A 20,294-nucleotide genomic window follows, 5' to 3' on the forward strand; every position below is an offset into this window, starting at 1 on the left:
TCAGAAGCTATTTCCATATTCATATTATCCAGGATGTACCAGAAAAATATTCTAGTTTTGATGGTTTTACTCCCACGAATTCCAACGGAGCGAAATTGGGCGCTTCGACATGGTAATCCACCATACGAATCTACATTCGGTTTCAAAAACAAACAATGCGGAAGCCAAATACGAAAACGACAAAAAAAAAAAAGAAAAGAAAAACCGTCCACAAAACACGACACATATTAAGCAATCCAATCAAAACCAAGGATGAACTAAGGTCCTCCGAATGAGTAGCAGTTCCTACCCGACTAGTTTCACCCGTCGAGTTGCTTATTGCATATGCACAGATTGGATATTGTCGTTTTCGGGGATGTCACAATCGAGAACAATAGGACAGGATTGTGGCTACGACAAGTAGAACATATCCTGGGTCAATTGATACAAAGATATTCTATAACGGTCAATCAAATCATGATGGCGTCGTAAATCTTTCGAAGGAATAACTCTGTTCAATCAGGATCCTTAGTTTAATACTTTCTTGTCAGCAGCACCGACTATAAAGGAAATCATGATAGAAAACACAAGCATAAAATTGCACAAATACAAATATACAAAATTATATACTTACAAAAAAAAAAAAAAAAAAAAAATCGTAATTTCAGGTGCTTCGGAACAATTTCATGCGTGTTGATTATATAGTCCTGAATATGACAGATTGTTTTCTTTATATTTTAACTTGGCTTTTCCCTAGCACTAATAATGAAATGATTTCAAAGAATTCAAGTCGATGTTATGGGTATTTGCAACAATAAAGTTACCATTTATTGTCAATCAAAATTATTTCAAGTTTATTTAAGTATCTCTATCTTTACTATGTGAAACAATCGACTCTGGCCAATGGCATGTACTTCCGAAATCACTCTCTAAATGCGGAAAAGTGTACACTATTACAGGAAATTCAACAAGTACGTTTAAAGTTAACAGATGATCAATTGATTCATAATACTTAATACACCCTTTAATAATAAATCACCGGAATTAAAAAAAAAACAAAGTTATTGACAGTTTTCCCTCGTTTTCATTTCTTGTTTCCTAATTTATACAGGAGTTTATTTGATTTGACAGAATACAGAAGAGATAAACAGACGTTGTTCCGATATTTACTATAATTGGAATACGGTTTAACGGATCAGCATTGACGTTTTGTGCTATTGATGGATTAATCAGAATATAAGTCACATCACTGGAAATAAACGTAAGTAATCAACAAGTTAATAGCTGCTTTTTCTTTTTATTTACATTTGAACATTTGAATATTATTTATGCTATATGTGTTAATTCTTTGCTTTGCTTTGAATTGGAAATGCGAACATGGTTAACAAAAGGTATTTATAATGAATAATTCAGGACTTACTCTGGAAGATGTGTTGAAGCTAAGAACATTTTATGGTAAATATTTGAAGTATAAGGACATGTCTTAAGGATGTTCGCTACTCTGTTTCAAAATAACAAGCTTTTTAAAAGACTGTTATAAATTGATAGTATACAAATAAAGGAACTGAAAAAGCAGAAAAAAATGAAGGGTCCGTGTGCTTGTTTTCGAGATATAAGCCATTGAAAATTTGGCGGGAAATAATTCTCTCTAGACTTTTCATATATATTTAACAATGGCACCCTTTTTCTTTAAACAAATATGAAAAAATAATAAGGATTTTATAGCATTTTCAAATATAGCTTTTTAAACTATATGTAATAAAATTATGAAAAGAAAAGTAGGGGTTAGCGGGGAAATTTTTTTAATGGCAGTACATGGATAAAAACAGAGGATTCCGAATATCTGGCAAAAATTCAGAAACAAGAGGAGCGAACATCCTTAACGACGAGTAAGAGTTTGACATATTTCTGTTATTGCTGAATAAATAAAAGCAACAGTAGTATACCGGTGTTTAAAAGTCATAAATCGATTGAGAAAAAACAAATCCGGGTTACAAACCAAAACCGAGGGAAACACATCAACTATAAGAGGAAAACAAATGAACAACAGGAACACCGAATTGCAACACGCATAGAAACGAACTATTTGATAATAACTGCCATATTCCTGACTTTTAAGTACAGGACATTTTAAGAAAAAATAGTGGGTTGAACCTGGTTTCATGGCATTCCAAACCTCCCACTTTATGACAATGTTAAAAAATATCGCTAAAACACTACGTGACAGGAATACAGCACAAACACACGCAAGAACATTCATAACAGAGAAACGCACAAACAAATAATATAAAAGTCGACACAACATGCATACCACAGAACAACAACGGACATATTCCAGCAAATAAAAACACCATAGGATATCAAAAACAATGACGCGCTTACGTAACTAACATGCAATCTCGAACATTATACAATTATTTTCACAATGAGACATGTCTATTTTGTTTCTACTTTTCTGGCTGGCGAAAATAAGTTGTTTTACTGTAAACAGATGAAATTTGATATTAAAATCATGCTGTTTGTAAATAGATTAACAGTATGGATATGGATGCAATTAAAAGCAAACATTAATAGCATGACATGACATACTAACGCGCGAAATACAAAGGGCCTGTCAACACAATACTGCATTAGTAATACTATTCACGTGGACATGTCAGGTACTAGTATCGAAGCAAATCGGATAATATTCAAGTTTCAATTATTATTAAATATCGCACAGACACAAATGTGTAATATTCTGTTGTTGAATATTTCAATAGCACTATGTAAAGACAGAACAACCCAGGAAAGAAAACGTTTCACTTGTTTCATCTCATTTGAATAAAAATAAATACAATGGGTTGGCTTACTCTTTATCACACTCTCCTCTTAACTATTAGAAAGATTGTGGAGTTATATCTTATATATTTCCTATGCACCTCTTCTTCATTTATACGTCAATGTATCTCGAATGGTGGAGGGGGATTCAATTATATACCTTAAAAATATTGATATGCTTATTATAATTATGTTTTGTTATTGCTAGTAACTGTTTTTTCGTTTCATTTTTTTGGGGGGAGGTGGGGGGGGGGGGGGGGTTAAAATGCTGTTCCTGTAGCGATGGTGTCAAATGGCTAAGATTTGTTTTACTGCTGGGTATCCCGTCTAGTTTTTTTGGGGACTGATTCTTGGCAGGGTCAGTTGTTGTTTAAACTGTTTTATTTATGTGATCTTAATAAGGACCTATCAGAAACATTCCTTAAAAGTAAAATTTGATAATGCAATATGACGTATGCGTACTCGATACGTTAATTTGCAAGGATGTCAAAGTAAACCGTTCAATTGTAGATGACATGTGATCTTAATAAGGACTAATCAGAAACATTCCTTGAAAGCAGAATTTAATAATGCAATATGACGTATGAATTTGTTTGTATCATAGTTTAAATGATCAATATATCATTTTCATGCTGGACTTTTTTTTAAATAATATATTGCGCCTTATCATATAATATTTAGTTTCGTACACTTTGTTTTCTTGTGTGACTTTGCTATACTTGTTCATTTGACGTCATTGCTATTTTATTTATTGGTGCTAATCGTCTAAAACTACCCTCGGGCAAATTTCCTGGTGTGTTAAAGAGTCACTTTGCGTCTAGACAAATGAAAGCTAAGATCATTATCAGTGACAATGTTTGAATTAATGATAGTCCAAACTGTGAATATATAAAGTAGTTAGTATAAAAAAAACCTCTGTATGTAGGAAAACTATCACGTATAAAATTTGACTAGACATAATTGGCTATTCTATTAACATTTTTCTTTCAAGGGACACGTATTAAGTTAATTAGTTTCTGTTCCAATAAAGTATAGGCGTATCATTGACATTTTGTACTGTTTAATTGAAAATCATGTTATTTAAAACATTCTTTTTGTAATTCTTTAAATATAGGAGTAACTACACATTTAAACCTCTTTCGTTGTTTGCATTTGAGTGCTTCAAAACATTAATTTAAAATGGGTGATTTGAAAAACACCAACTTCATATGACTCAATTCGCTTGGTTGTATGCCATACACATGTAGTGATGACTCATTTTCCACAACCCTTAACAATTCGCACGAGATCAATTGCAATTTCATGTTTGTATCTAACCGTCTTTTTCTCTGATAGAGAATGATTTGTGTATTTATAAATCCCGTACAGGCGTACGGAAACCCATATTCAATGACTTGAGTTATTCTAATATTTGGCCTATCATTTTTTTTTTAATGTCATGAATCCGTATTTTACTCCTTCCTTTAAGCTGAACGTGAAGATGTGTTATTTTATAATTAATTTTTGAGCTTTTGTACCAAACGAATGTAGAGGATATTAGCTTTTCATTAATGTTCACAGCATCTTCTTTTTATTTAATTTAAAATCAAGAAAATTGATATAACCAACTGTTGTATTCGTTGTCGGTTTTTCACAATTTGCATAAATTGATTTTAAATACAAGTTCATAGTCGGTATCTGGAACACCATGAACGGCATAAAACATCAAGAGCAAACACAAAGCAGGACCAATCACAAGTTCATGGGTCAAATTTTTGTATACAGCAGTAGTAGGCTTTTTTGACAACTTTTGTTTTATAACTTTAAGTATCTCATGAAAAGTTGATAATCATAGACATGTTCATTAAAAATGTTACACATATCAGTAAGTAAAAACGCTATGTTCAATTTTTATTGTTGTTGTCAGTTTTATATACGTTATGTGCTGTGAAACAAGAAATGTTATTATGGTGGGAAAATGGAATCTCTAAATTGGTTTTGTATGTCTGTTTAAAATGAGAGGTATTGACATTTGTCAATCGCCTTCATTTGACTAAATTAATTGTATAATCAATCTAATAAAGAAACATAAAGTAGGCATACGCACTTTAATAAAAATAAGTAGTCAGCCTCAGTTAGATGTGCATATATGGAAACACAAATACTTGAATTTTTATTTATGATTACTTACACATCATCGAAAGTTTACATCTGCAAACTACTCAAAAACCTGGTACAGATTTGTCTCTACTGATATGTAACCTTTCTAACCTATTCAGACTGAATATTTTTAACATAACCAACAAGACATTTAGTCATCGATGGTGAAATTGCCTCTATGAGGAGCTCTAGGTTTCAATATATCTTCCCGTTGATCGTTTGGGTCATGTTATTTAAGATTATGCTGACTGGCTGTCTAACGTCTAGTAGCAAATATTCTATACATTTTCAAGAACATTTACTCAAAAAGAGAATGATGTTTATATATATAAAATACTTTAACTTTGTTTTAAGGTTGACATCGAATAATTTTACCCTCAAGCCCTCTCATAGTTGTACTGAATTCTTAAAATGAAATATAAGTTCATAATTTTTTCGCGTCGGAAACGATTTTCTGGATTTATATTCACAAAAAAGGCTCTTACCTAAATATTTTAAAGTCAGTGATGTACATAAACGTAGAAATGTTAGGAGCTTAATGACAAAAGTGACCGAAAAAATGGCCAAATTCATCTAAGTTCAACTTTAACCGAGGGAGTAAGAACCTTGGGTTCTTAGCAATTTCTTTATTTATCAACGGTTACGGGGAATTTTAGAAATTAATTGATATAAATCATGTCAGTCCCGAAGCACTGACTAAAACTAAAACTAATGTTGCTGTCAATTTTTTTTCCATGATATTATCGTTTTTTATGCATTTGAATTCATTTTGTAGTTATTTATCATATTACAAAGTATGTAATAATCATTTACATAAAGCATTTACTTTGGAAGAAACTCTATAACTCAATCTTAAATGATGTTAAAGCTAATTGGAAAAAAGAGATATTTTGTGACGTAAATGCTGACTACAATGAATATAATAAGAGGGATATTCGGTGAGTTTAATCATGAAATTATATGACATGACTTATCAGTTGATGAATGATACGATACAGGCATATAAGAAATAGGAATTCGACAATATTTAATAAATCAGTCGAACAGTAGTGATTGCAGTATTTTTTATCCCCAAGGAAAAATAATTTGGCTGCCTCATTTTGCCATCAAAGAATCTGGAACAAATTTATTTGTTTGAAAGACGAGCTTGTGTTGTAAAATCTTCCCAAGTGCTTCATATTCGTTTACATATCTACTTGAATTTAATAATTTTCAAATTCCCTTAAAATATGTATTTCGAACAGCATGATTGAAAATTTATTATTTATCTCTCAGTTGTTTCGTAAGTATTTAAAGAAAATAGAGTTTTAAAAAAGGTAATTCATAATTATGGCATATGAATTATAATTCATGGCAATACAAAAGTGCTGACTACTGGGTTGGAATGTTTTGGGGACGACCATTTGACATTCGATGGAAGCGGGATCTTGAAAAGAATAATCTGGCCTGGTACAAACTAAAAATATACAAATTTGTCCAAAACAGACTGAAAATGAATAGTTCAACACGAAGGATAAAAATGTATACAAAAGTGAAAATAAATTTCTTGCACTGCCAATGCCTTGCAAAAAAAATAAGGGAGACTCGAAAGAGATAACCCATGTCAGCCCCGAAGCACTGACTTAAATTGTACATTCCTGTCAAACTTTTCCAAGATCGTATTATTCTTTATGCATTTGGTTTGATTTTGCACTGTCAGTATATGAAATAAGAAGGTGTGTTATGATTGCCAATACGACAAATCTCCACCATAGACCAAATGACATACTATGTTTATTCGATATAACTATTACAATGTATGTAATAACAATATACATAAAACATTTATTTTGGAAGTTACTCGATAACTCAATTTCAAATAAACTTTAAGCCAAACGGGAACATATGGCTATATTGTGAGGTAAATGTTGACCACAATGCATAAAAGAGGGACGAAAGATACCAGAGGGACAGTCAAACTCATAGATCGAAAACAAACTGACAACTCCATGGCCAAAAATAAAAAGACGAACAGACAAATAATAGTACAGATGACACAACATAGAAAACTAAACACTAAGCAACACGAACCCCACCAAAAACTGGGATGATCTCAGGTGCTCCGGAAGGGTAAGCAGATCCTGCTCCACATGTGGCACCCGTCGTCTTGCTTATGTTATTACAAATCCGGTTAATAGTCTAATTCGGTAGATCACATTCGTGAAAAAACTCTTGATTTAATAGCATAAGAGGGAAATGCAGTTAGTTTGATTATGAGATTATAGCACATGACTTATCGGTTGATGAATAATACGATAAAGGCAGATAAGAAAATGGAAATTCACAAGATTTAATAATTCATTATCAGTAGTGACTGCAGTTTTTGATCGGCATTGTATTAATCATATGTAATTTTATGTACATAAAGTTTTTAGTACAGTATGTACAAAATGTATATCTATTGAAATCGCAGAACGTTTGAGTTAAACAATGGGGTGTCTCATTTTGCCGTCAATGATTCTTGAAGAAATGTTTTGTCCATATGTTGAGTTTTTGTTGTGTTGTGATTGTGTACAGAGTGAACACATAGTAATCGGCGTGATAACATATAGTTTGGTAATAGAAAAACATGTTCCATACGTCTAGATTTGGTTAGATTAAAGTTTTGAGTAAGACTAATGTATGTTAACGTCCTGCAGCTCATTTTGACATTTCTATTCAGACAATTACATGTCCATTCGATATGATTTTATTCTGCTTGTTACAAAACGGAAACGATTAACATGATGTTTATCGTTCATAACATAAGATATCTGTTGAAAGAATACAAATCGTTCTTGTTTAACGTATTAATCTGGCTACAAACTGATAATCATTGCAATTTTTCCTTACTACTTCGTACTATGCAGGCAATCATCCAACACAAATGATTTAGATTTTTGTTTGACCTGACCTAGGATCAGCTTTCAACTGCCCAATTCAGGGTTGCAGATAACAAAGACACCACTCTGGCATTGAAGACTTTTTATGTTAATATTTATATCACGAAGAACAAAATTAGTTTCCGTCAGCATTCGTGTGTGTAGCATTTATATCAAAATATTTGAGATAAGTACATACTGACGAACACAAAACACATTTCAATTTAAAAAAACACTTTTATATTCTTTTTTTTAATGTATAAAACATGGTAATAGTTTCATGTTTTATAAAGAGAGTTGACATCCGGTGTTAATCTAATATCAAATGGCAGTGGTGAACTTTGCAGTTTTTCTGCTTCAATTATCTTATTTTTTCCAATGATTTGCTGCTATATGTACAATAAATGGAATTGTATTTTACGCTTCACTTTGACATTGGATTGAATTCTTGAATTTACGTCCATTAACTAGCGGTTGCGTACATAAAGAGTACTGCGTAACTACACACATTTTATGATATTGTTTTAAAATGTACATTTTTATAGCCTCAAATTCGTTATAAGGATTCTCATTATCAAAAATATTGAAAAATCTTTTAAACTTTAGATCTATACTTCATCAATGGGATGTATCAGGAATTTTGCTCGCAAAATACATATGAACTAAATGTAACATTTAGTTAACATACAAAGATTGATTGATTGAATATTAATCGGTGTCTGCTTTACGTCAAGGAGTAAACAAAAATGATCCATATTCAGGACGAGAACTAATTAACAATTAATACAATAGATATGTTCTTCCTGTGATGACCCAAGGAACCCTCACAGTTGTTGTTGCAAGAGTTCGTCAACGTACATGGAGCTTGACTTGCACTACACGAGGCATCGGATTGAAATTCTTCATTCCAACAAAACTTTGCTGCATATTTGTCCACCCACACAGCCAAATTGACGCCTAACTTTACCAATGGCTTTACTGCCGGACAAGAGAGCGTCAGGGATGACCATATTTCTATACCCCAGTTAACCCTTAGGTCACTAGACTAAGTGTAATATGCAGATCCAATTATCCATGTATTTTGTAACACTAGATGGATCAAAAGGTAAATAAAGTTGTCAAATCGTGCTGGAATATGAATTTTATAGCGTCTACATCATAAACATAAAATACAATGTAAAAATGTAGTTACCTTATTCATGTTATATAACACAAGTCATGTTGATCATGTGTTCATGAATTCATTCAATATCATTTTTCACTCGTGATCATAGCAAGAACCATCGCCAGGATTATGCAGCGCTGAATATCATTTTGCTTTGAACGCATTTTTCAACCATTTATATATTGCGTTCAAAGCAAAATGATATTCAGCGCTGCATAATGCTGGCGATGATACTTGCTATAATCACGAATGAAAAATGATATTGAATGAATTTACAAACACATGATCAACATGACTTGTGTTATATAACATGAATAAAGTAACTACATTTTTACACCAAGAAAGAACATGTCGTTGCATGAAAACGGAATGAACTATAAACAGCGTTCAATAATAAAGTATTAACAGAAAGTAAAAAAGATCGTGCTGCATATAGCTTTGGGTTTGGCTTTGAATTTTATCAATTAGTAACCTTTCATATCCCGTTAGCTCTTTTAATTTTTAATACTGAAAATATTTCAATGTTTCACGTAATAACGACATTATATGTTGCAGTTATTCATAGTAAATAATCATGTAAATCATGCGGTTAAGTAAATATGATAAATATTTGATTAGTTTTTATAATAATATTATTTGTTGTGTAACATTCACAATACGCTACATTGCATTTGACGTCATTTGAATCGGACGCGACTGTGTATTTATACATTCTGCAATGAAATCATCAAATGCAACCACGCATTTTTATCTTAAGCTTCTGTTTTGTACTCTTTGTTGTGACAACTCTGTAGAAACAATAACTTATTTAGCTGTAATTACTTAGCGCCATGATTGACAAATTCCTTTTCTATCTCGTTAAAGTGACAATAAAGAGCGATAATTTGTTTTGAACATCACCATTCCATATAGGTCTCTGGAGGATAAGATCTTTTTACATATTCATTGATGAACCTTCATTTGTAATAGCTTTGGTTTTAGCTCACTGCTTTTATTTTGTTTCCAATCAAGTAATAATACCCACGGTATTATGTGATGAGCTGTCGATTTATCGGAGTGCTTACTAGTAAAGTTGTGGCTTTCACTCATATCTTGCTAACGTTTCTATGTATTTGTACATCTCTGGCTTTAGACTGTTTGGGTTTGAGTGAAGATGATCCAAGAAAAATGTTTCGGACGCGCTAAAGTTATAACGTGTTATTTTCATTTGGTAGCAATAACAAAAGAAATTAAGAACTAGTCGATTAATTTATTGGTAGTAAGTTCGAGACGTAAATCGGAATTCAAAATATATTTATATTGAGAGTCAGCAGCACAACAATTAAGATCCTTAAACGTTCTCTTGTTGAAACAGTACATCAATTTCAACACGACAAAACGTACCCCACATACCTTCAGAACATATAATTAATTCTAGTCTTGAATATGCATCAAATATTTACCACTGACATATGACATGATCCTAGGGACATGTTTGATTTAAGTTGTGTACTAAAATGTATTTTGATTCATTTTGTAAATCACTTAACATTCATTTGTTTGTCAAGTATATAAATGCACTAATTGCTGGTTGTTGTTTAGCTATTTGAAAACCTTATCTTCTTGTTGACTTGCATTATCATTGATATGGTCATAATTATAAATGAACTGTTAAATAACATTTGAATTTATCGAAATACTTAGGATTTTATACCAGATGAATCTATTACCTTCGATGTATTTGGCATAACATTTAGGCATTTTCGGTCCTCATTGCTCTTCAACTTCGTATTTTATTTGTCCTTTTTAAAATTTTTTTATACGAGCGTCAATGATGAGTCTTCTGTAGACAATGGTAGACGAAGCGCGAGTCTGGCTTTCTAAATTTTAGTCTTGGTATCTTTGATGAGTTTATATATTTATATATTTATTCTCTCTATATCATATTATTATTATAAACGAGTTTAAATTGAAAACAACGTTCAAACCTGTGATTGCGTTGGATAAAAATCGCAATTTTTATACGTGTGCATGTAAAACAAATTTCTCGGTAGAGGGGTCTAAATACAGCACAAACAACATTTTCCAAAAGACCAAAAAAAGTGAAAAGTATATTTTAACAAAACGCATTTGACTAACAGGTCGAACAACTGATGGTCCTAAACCCTGCTGACTGCCATTGACGATTGCCAAATAAATTGATCACCAGATGTAACATGGATCTTACTTTTAATTTAATACCAAACAGAAAACAATAAACTTGCGGAGAAGATGGTATACCGCAAACATGAGGTGCAAAAATTTGTACACCATATCCGGATTTCGACAATTAATTTCTCTTAAGTGATGTTAGGGATCGAAACGGTATTTGGAAGGCCATATAATTTACCTCAATTTAGGATAGACTCTTGACTTTTAAAGAGTCGAAATAGGATGAACGGATTATATTAACCCGAAGGAAAATATAATACAAGCCCAAACGAAAAAATATAAACGAGTCTAAATTGAAAGCAACGTTCAAACCTATGATTGCGTTGGATAAAAACCGCAATTTTTATTATTATTATAGTTATACATTTTGTGGTTCGTAGATTTGCAAGAAACGATGGCATGCTAAATAAATATTGTATAGAGATGACAAAAACTGAGATCGGAATATCAAAAGAAATGTAGTTGATATGTAATGCACACAGTTCTTGCAGCTCATATCTTTGGTAGCAATTCTAATGGAAAGCAGTGAAAAAATTAAAGCTTTTATTTTGTTCTCGAAACACTAATATGTATTTATCACGCTGCGTGAATGTCATTACGTAATTATTTTTGGTTATTACAATGAGTTAAATATCAAATAAAGAAAACGATGACTGTTATCAGAGGAAAAAAACAAGGCAAATTATTCAAGACTTCGTAGTTTATATATAAATAAAGTCTTATGAAGACTAAAGAGAACAGATTAATGTTCAAATTGCGTCACATGCTTCTCGTTTTTTTTCTTCATCATTGGATCAGTTGTTGATTGCTAATCGTTTACCTGCAAAAACTTCATAAATATATTTACTCAGAAAGAGTGTAAGTTGAATAATAAATCCACTAGGAAAATGGTCCCACTTTAATATAATAACGGATTCAAATTGTTACTAGAATTATAGCATTATCGGTACAATTAAGGTAGTATTTAGGTTTGGGAAGATCCTGTCGCTCAATTTTGTGTGGTACATTTAACAATGTTGCTTAGTTAGATAAGTATTGTATTATACTTCACAACAGATGGTTTTGATGTTATGGTTATTTTACTTTTTACAGTAATTGCAGTGTGAAATCATCCCCGGTGTTTGGAGGGGTGTTGCTCGATCTACAGTTTTTTATGTTGTGTTTTGTGTAATGTTTCGTCGTTTTTCATTTTTGACATTGTATTGTCAGTTTGTTTTCAACTTATGAGTTTAAATATCCTTTTGGTATCTTTCGCTTCTATCTTATATGTCTCATATAACAAAACAACTGGTATATGAGACATATATAACACTTAAGTAACTAAAAAATCATTAAAACAAACCTTTGCGACTATATAACAAGTTTACTTAATACGTATTCTACACAATTTATAGTCAACAAGTTGCACACAAGAAACAATTTGCTATATGCCATAGGATAGCGTAGTTATGCAAAGCCTACTATATCTATCCTTTTTATCTGACAGATTTATCAAAATTTTAGTGTTTAAGCATTTCATACCACAGATGAAAACCATAATGAATCTATTTGTAATCAATTTGCATGCTATACCTTTATTAGTGGAAATAAAAAAAGAATAACAAAAATTAAAAACAGGGAAGTCCATAAAAAACTGACAAAATTCAATCCAATCTACATATCTCGTTATGGTAGTCTTTTATAATAAATTGTATTAAGACATCTCTAAAACCATTTCTAATATTATTGCGATAAGAGGTAAATTATGAGTTACAAAACATCCTAAAGATGCATTGCATATTGAAAACTTCTTTATAAACTTCTTTAAAGGTTAAAGGAATTGGATCAATTCTTCCACGGCAAATATATGGCAATATCTACGTAATGTTTCCGAGTACAAGAGTATACAAATAAGAAGGTGTTGCGTGATTGCCAATGAGACAACGCCAAGCTCACTATATGCTTTACTTATCTTTTTTTCTATAATTTGCTTTGAAACCAAAGCATACAAATACTGCAAGCTTTAATTATCTTTAATTGTACAAATGAATATCACATTGAAATTATGATTTAAAAACTAAGTTTCGTTTAAGAAAATATTGGTAATTAAACTGAAAGCTCAAATAATTAATTTACAAATATTAAAAAAAGACAACAAACATGTATACATATGTGTATATGGGGTTCTAAAAGGGGTAAATATGCTAATTTAAAGGGTTAATTAATGTAAATTACATTGTCTGATTAATGTAATTGTTCTCGCTATTACATTGTACTAGGGAAGTGCACCCCCAACAAGTCAGTTTAAGCGGTGTTTTTTTTTTTTTATGGTAATATGAATTGGGGTTATATTGCATTTAGGGCTTCATACTGGTATACAATTATCTAGTACCTAGTCTAATGTAATTAGATTATTAGTTCTCAGAACAGATGAATAAGACTGGAATACAAAACGCACCAATGATGCTAGGCTTATAATTTTGAACGTTTCGTCTGCATAAGACTCACCAGTGACGCTCGAATGAAAATAGTTGAAAGGCCAAAATAAGCCTCCTTAATTTAAAGAGTGCAAAAAAAATTTTTATGTTGTCAGTATATATACTGTCAGATGTTCCGTCTTCGTCTGGGTCAAGGTATCTAACGATCAACACTTTTGAATTGGGATAGACAAAAAAGGGTTCGATTGGATATTTAGAAGCCAATACATGTAACATAAAAAAGGCGAACGATACCAAAGGGATATTTAAAACCCATAAGTTGGAAATAAACTGACAACGCCATGGCTACAACTGCAATGTACAACTGAACTTAACCCCAAGGACTATTTGGATAAGGCTGGATCAGGGGAAATCTGTCAAAATCATTTTGATATCAACCAGATTATTTCAAATCTTAGTAAACTCTCTGCGACAGAGACGACAAAAATGTCATTTTCTAAAATAGTCCGATATAGAATGAACAATATACAAAAGTATCATTTACCTATCATAACCACTATTTACATAATGTGGATCAAAATTAGAGAAAAACAGCTTCTGCATGCATTTGATCTGATATGCAATATATTTATTATGTATAATCTTGAATATTTTGCATTCGTACATGTGAGCTATACATGAAGCTAGTAGTATGTTTCATAAATCGGATGTTTTGGTTTATATTAATTATTAAGGCATATACCAATGAAGCGCTCCTATCCTGATGCATTGTTGTTGTAAATGTTCAATATGTGACCTCTACTCTCGGATGCGATGCGACATCCAGTGTTATTTGACAGAATGTAGTTCAAATATGTACAGTGGGCTTTATTCACTTTTAGCTCGCCTGGCCCAAAGTGCCAAGTGAGCTTTTCTCATCACATGGCTCAGTCGTCGTCTGTTAACTTTTGCAAAAATCTTCTCTTCTGAAACTACTGGGCCAAATTTAACCAAACTTAGCCACAATCATCATTGTGGTAGCTAGTTTTAAACATGTGTCCAATGACCCCGCTTGCCAACCAAGATGGCCGACATGGCTCAAAATAGGACATAGGGGTAAAATGCAAGTTTTGTCTGTTATTTTGAAAACCGTTATAAATAGGGAAAATCTGAAAAGAGCAAAAATGTTCAGAATGTTGAGTTCTTCTAATTGTCAATATACGTCAAAACTGTCAGACGACTTCTTATAGGAGTTATTGCCCTTAAATCACAAATTTTACCATTTTTTTTATTTTTGCCTATTATCTCAAAAACTGTTATAGTTAGAGAGAAACCTTAAATTGCAAAAATGATTAGCAAGACAAGTTCTACAAATAAATTTTGCATGGTCGAAATCGTCAGTCGACTCCGTATCGTATTAGAGTTATTGCCCTTTGATGACGATTTTTAACAATTTTGTACGTTTTTGCCTTATATCTTTGAAAATAATAATAGATAGAAAGAAACTTAAATAAGCAAAAAAAACCAGCAAGACAAAATCTACGAGGAAAACAAATGGAGGAAATCGTCCCACGATTCCTTATTTGAATTATTGCCCTACAATGTCGATATTTGCCTATTATCTTAAAAACTATTATAGATAGGGAGAAACTTTAAAGCACAAAAATGATCAGCAAGACAAGTTCTACAAATAATTTCAGTGGTCGAAATCGTCAGTCGACTCCTTATTAGAGTTATTGCCCTTTGATGACGATTTTTACGAATTTTTTTGTGTTTTTGCCTTGATCTTAAAAAATATAATAGATAGATAGAAACTTAAATAAGCAAAAATGAACAGCAAGACACGATCTACAATTGAGACAAATGGAGGAATTCGTCCGACGACTCCTTATTGGAGTTATTTCCCTTTAATGACGATTTTTACCATTTTTTTATTGCCTTTTGCCTTATATGATAATAATCATAATAGATGAATAGACACTTTAAATCACAAAATTTATCAGCAAGACAAGATTTACTAAGAAGTCAAATGTTCCCGATAAAGTTAGTAGACTGTCTCTCTTTATAGGACTGATTGCCCTTAAATGAGGATTTATTTAGCCTCTTTTGTGTTTTGAGCTAAAAACTAGAGAAGTCAGAGAGCATTACAAAATCAACAAAACAGAGAATTTTGTCAACAATTCTATTCTCGTCTATAATGTTGGAGATGTCCTTTGTTGAATATGCACATATACCAAGGTTAGCGACACAGGCTCTTTAGAGCTTCTGGTTAAGTCCTTCTTTTTAAGTTTAATTATGTTGGTATGGGTCTCAATTTTCTTTCAATGGTTACTATTTCCATTTTGATAAAAAAAAAATGGTTATTTTAGCCTCATATGATGTTTATTTCTAATAATTAGAGGCTTATTAAATACATGGTAAGGTATTGCATATTCAATAAGTCCTTGGTGTTTTTTTTCAGTGTTTAAATTGAACCTTTTTGAGGTTTTCTACATTTGTGGTTCTTAGTGGGGTATAGGCGAAAAAGAGGTCCCTCAGAATATAATCCACATCTTCGCGTTACTTAAATATAATAAACTACAGTCATACGTGCATAAGAATAATTCATTTGGGGGTCATTATATATAATGATTAGATTGTAGTCATGACTTTATAGCTGACCACGTATTGATTGAATTTTTTCACACATGGAATTAGGAAAACCATACTGTAGAGAGTAATTTTTGTTTCTGGTTAAGATTTTGTAATTCTATATATATCATCACAGCTGAAAATGCTTTGTCTAACATATTTTGCATATCAAAATTGTAATTTGTCTTTTGCGAAGTAGAAACAGTATCAACATGTCTCTCATATTCCAGTGTCTTTTTTTAAATTTTTTTCCTCTAGTTCTGTGATTAGCTTCAAACATTTAATTTAAGTAATCCATTACGTTTGGCGAGAATCTTGGTGCATTTGTCTTGCATTATTTTTGTCTTTTGGCACATTGCATACAATCTGTTAAGTATCAGATGGCATAGTTGACAAATATAAATTAAGGGATTTTTTTAGTGTTTCACTTTTGTAGCTGTGTTCAAAACAAATGCCGTAACTTTAAATCTCTACGGCAAGGTTGACTTTCGACTATTTTGGTTGCTTCAAGGTAGAACGGCTTCTAATTATTATCTAATGACTTTTTTAACATTTTGTTAAAATATAGTTTATATCATACATTTTCAAGCTACAGATTGTGAAAAATTGTAAAATTTTGTAAAGATTATACATGTAAAACCCAAATTTGTGTGACAGAAAGAAAACTAAACGATAGAATTTGATGATCAAATATGAGAAGATAGCTCTCTTAGTGTGCTTTAAACAAAACCAGATCCCGGGACCCGTTTTCTTGCTACAAAACAAAATTGGTTCATATTTTACAATCCAAGACGGTAGATGACACCCAATCTACCTTAATAAGTTCCCTTTGTTTGATGGTTTCATACGATTAATTTTTTTGGCTATCCAAATATTTGATCACGAGCGTACCTAATAATAACAGTGTTTTGTCCACGAAAAATATATCATATTTTCTTCAAGTCGTATACTTTTCTTCCTACTTAAAGATGGTTGTCTATAATAATTCCATTACCTGTCTTCGTTCCACTGCAAACTTTTTAAACTACCTTGACAATAATTGTATCATTTGAAATAGTGAAGTTGTGGAAAATACTATAACATGTTACCGAATTCTAATCGTGAGTTCCCAAATTGTTGATCAATTGAAATAGTAAAAGCGTCTGAACCTCTTACGCCTCAATGGCGTTCCAGTATTGGTTTCGTTTCGTTTTACTACAATGAAAATGTTATATCATTCATGCTATAGAATCAAATTAAAGAATCCTTTTCAATTCAATTCCATGTCTTTGCCTCGTACCATAATTTTTGGACGGCATTGTCTGAATTAAGTCAAAAAGTCTTAACTGTTTATTCAGATGTTGAAATAGATCGGCCTAATGACAACAAATGTTAACGGCATATCAGGAGTTTTGAACAATTGACCGAATATTACTTTCAGTTATCCAAAAGAGATGAACTTATTATAGATCCTGATCTATGAAAGACATATATTACGTCCGACTACGAATGAATATAATGTATAAATATAGAGTGAAATATTATAAATAATAAAACAAATTGAATTACTGATATATTGTTCATAACAAAAGTATGACAGAGAAACGGATTATATAACTAGACACCTTATTCTGACCCCGAGCCTACCAGTCTTTGCTCTGACTCTTTAATGCCGCGTGAATAGCGGAGAAGTAGCAAATATGAATGCTTAAGTTTTTGGTTTGATCCGTCCTTGGTTAGAACCTACGACCTCCCGCACTCGAGGCGAACACGCTACCACGAGACATCCGACTCGGTTTATAACCTTTGAAATGGGAATGTTTTAAAGGGGTAGTGTGTGCATAGCAGAATATGCTTACACTGTTTCCCTCCTTTTGGATGTTATGCGATTCCATCAGGTTTTGTTGGCAATATTGATTTGTCTCTTCTGGATCGATTTGATATATTTAAACATCAATACATTACTGTCACTTTAATCAAAGATAAAAAGTACTTTTTTTAAACATGATATTCATATGCTGCTATAGCATATTTTTTTTTTGGTGACTAATTGCGCCAAAATTGTAATTTCTCCTCTTTGATATTCATTACTTTGTGCATCAAGTTCCCCTTCTTGGCCGTGTTTGTCCTAAATTGATACCTGATATATTTAAATGTCCCAATTTTTAACTAGATAAACTATCTGTTAGAATTACTTCATGGCAAATTGTATTAACCGGATGAATTACAGTAATCTATAGACTGACTAATTATACGTGTAATACTCTGTAAAAGTGCAAATCTTTCATTATTAGAAAAATCTATGTTTATGATGTATCGTGATATGTAATGAATATTATTGATATCAATATAATATTCACCTGATGTTACGTGTTAATGTGATTACTTTTGATCAGGAATATTCTCTTTGAAGCCAACAATCTCGCTTATGTATCATAGTTAATCATTAAAGCATACAAAATATTAGATGTAGTATGATTGCAAATGAGACACCTACATGTGTGTCCACCATAAATCAGGTCATTTTGTTTATAATATTAATTCTATATACAAACGGGCCACAAAGCTTTGATTGGCAGTATTGTGGTCAAATATGGATCATATAGATCTCTATAATTTTCAAAATGATTTGGTAGCAGATGTCTAATTACTAGGCTGATAAAACGTTTTAATTGAGTTTCAGTGTTCCGGTTCCAATTGTAATGCTTTGTAAGCGACATTATTGTTTTTTTTTCATACTGTACGATGTCATTGAATTAATTCAGTGATTTACATTCAAGCTGCTATTATTTACATAATAGCTATTTATACATAAGTAACAAATATTTCTCTCAAGAATCAATTAGATTTTTGTCAAAACATGACTTTGTTTCAGGAAACACGTTCATTCATACCAAACAACACATCCCATTTTTATGTTGGAAATCTATACTACTAGAAGTATATGATGACCTTACAAGAGATATTAACTTTTATGATAACGGATATAACCTATTTAAAAGAAACGTGCATCTGATGTACCAAATTGTATTCTTTGTTTCAACAAGATTACTTGAATGCGATAAGTACTATATCCATATGGTTTCCTCAGACGGATATAAACATTTCTGTTACCAAGGCTATAATCGGTTTTATATATGGCGTACACAATTATGAGTCTTGTATCTGTGATGTGTTTTTACAACCGCTGGGTCGATGTCTCTGCTGCTGGACGTTTTCTCCTTAAAAGTATCATAAGCTCAGTAGTCAGCACTTTTGTTTTGACATGAAATATCATTGAGATGTTCATTTTCTATAAATGTACTGTATATACAATGTTTAATTATTCGTAACACTTTTGTTTGTACCCCAAGCTATAGATTGCCTTATCTTTATTTGGCTCACCTTTACCTTTAAGACTGATGAGTCTTATATAGACGAAACGCGTATCTGCTATATACCATCATAAGCCTGATGAGGTTTTTGCTCTTACGACTTTGACTTTGAACTTTTTGTGTCGAATACTTTTTACGAAGGTCATTTCAGAAATACTAAAATTGGTAACATGCATTTACCTTGTATATGCTTCAATGTCGTTTTACTTGCTTTGCGAATTTCATTAATAGGAAAAGAAAACATTTTTAATAAAATGCAAAAGTAGTTACTTGATGTTCACATCTCCGAAATCGATTAAAAGTACAAATAATGATAACATACAAAAACGAAGGAAATTGTAGGAACTCACTTAGAATCGAGATCAGGTGTGTCGACAATAGAATGTTTACTCAAATGGTACGAATATTTTGTTTTAATTTTTTGCAGCACTTTGTCGATACCACTTCTGATGGACAATCTGTCATCAAGGGTATCATTAGCTCAGTAATCAGTACTTCGGTACTGACATGATTTATAATAAAACATTTAAATTAATAACTAAGGTTTAATCTCTCTCAGACAAAAGTTGACCTGAGATGGATTTGGTTATTTGTTTAGGTTCTTTTTTGTCATATAGCTCTTCAACTGTTTCGGTCCTTATACATCCTTGGCTTTCAAATATTTCAGCTTTGAATGTTCATGATGTAGGTAAATCCTGAAAAGCGCTTCCAACGCATCAAA

General features: G+C 31.8%; 1 protein-coding gene across 1 annotated transcript in view; it reads left to right on the forward strand.

Annotated features, from left to right (window-relative positions):
- The first annotated feature begins 1,041 nt into the window (after nucleotides 1-1,041).
- Nucleotides 1,042-20,294, forward strand: part of LOC127720266 (uncharacterized) — a 50,182-nt gene continuing 30,929 nt past the window's right edge. Inside the window, exon 1 of the mRNA XM_052226766.1 lies at nucleotides 1,042-1,240. The gene's annotated coding sequence lies outside the window, so the exon portion shown is untranslated. The remainder of the gene's footprint in view (nucleotides 1,241-20,294) is intronic.

This window comes from Mytilus californianus, unplaced genomic scaffold (genome assembly GCF_021869535.1).
Source record: "Mytilus californianus isolate M0D057914Y unplaced genomic scaffold, xbMytCali1.0.p SCAF_11, whole genome shotgun sequence".
Lineage (NCBI taxonomy): Eukaryota > Metazoa > Mollusca > Bivalvia > Mytilida > Mytilidae > Mytilus > Mytilus californianus.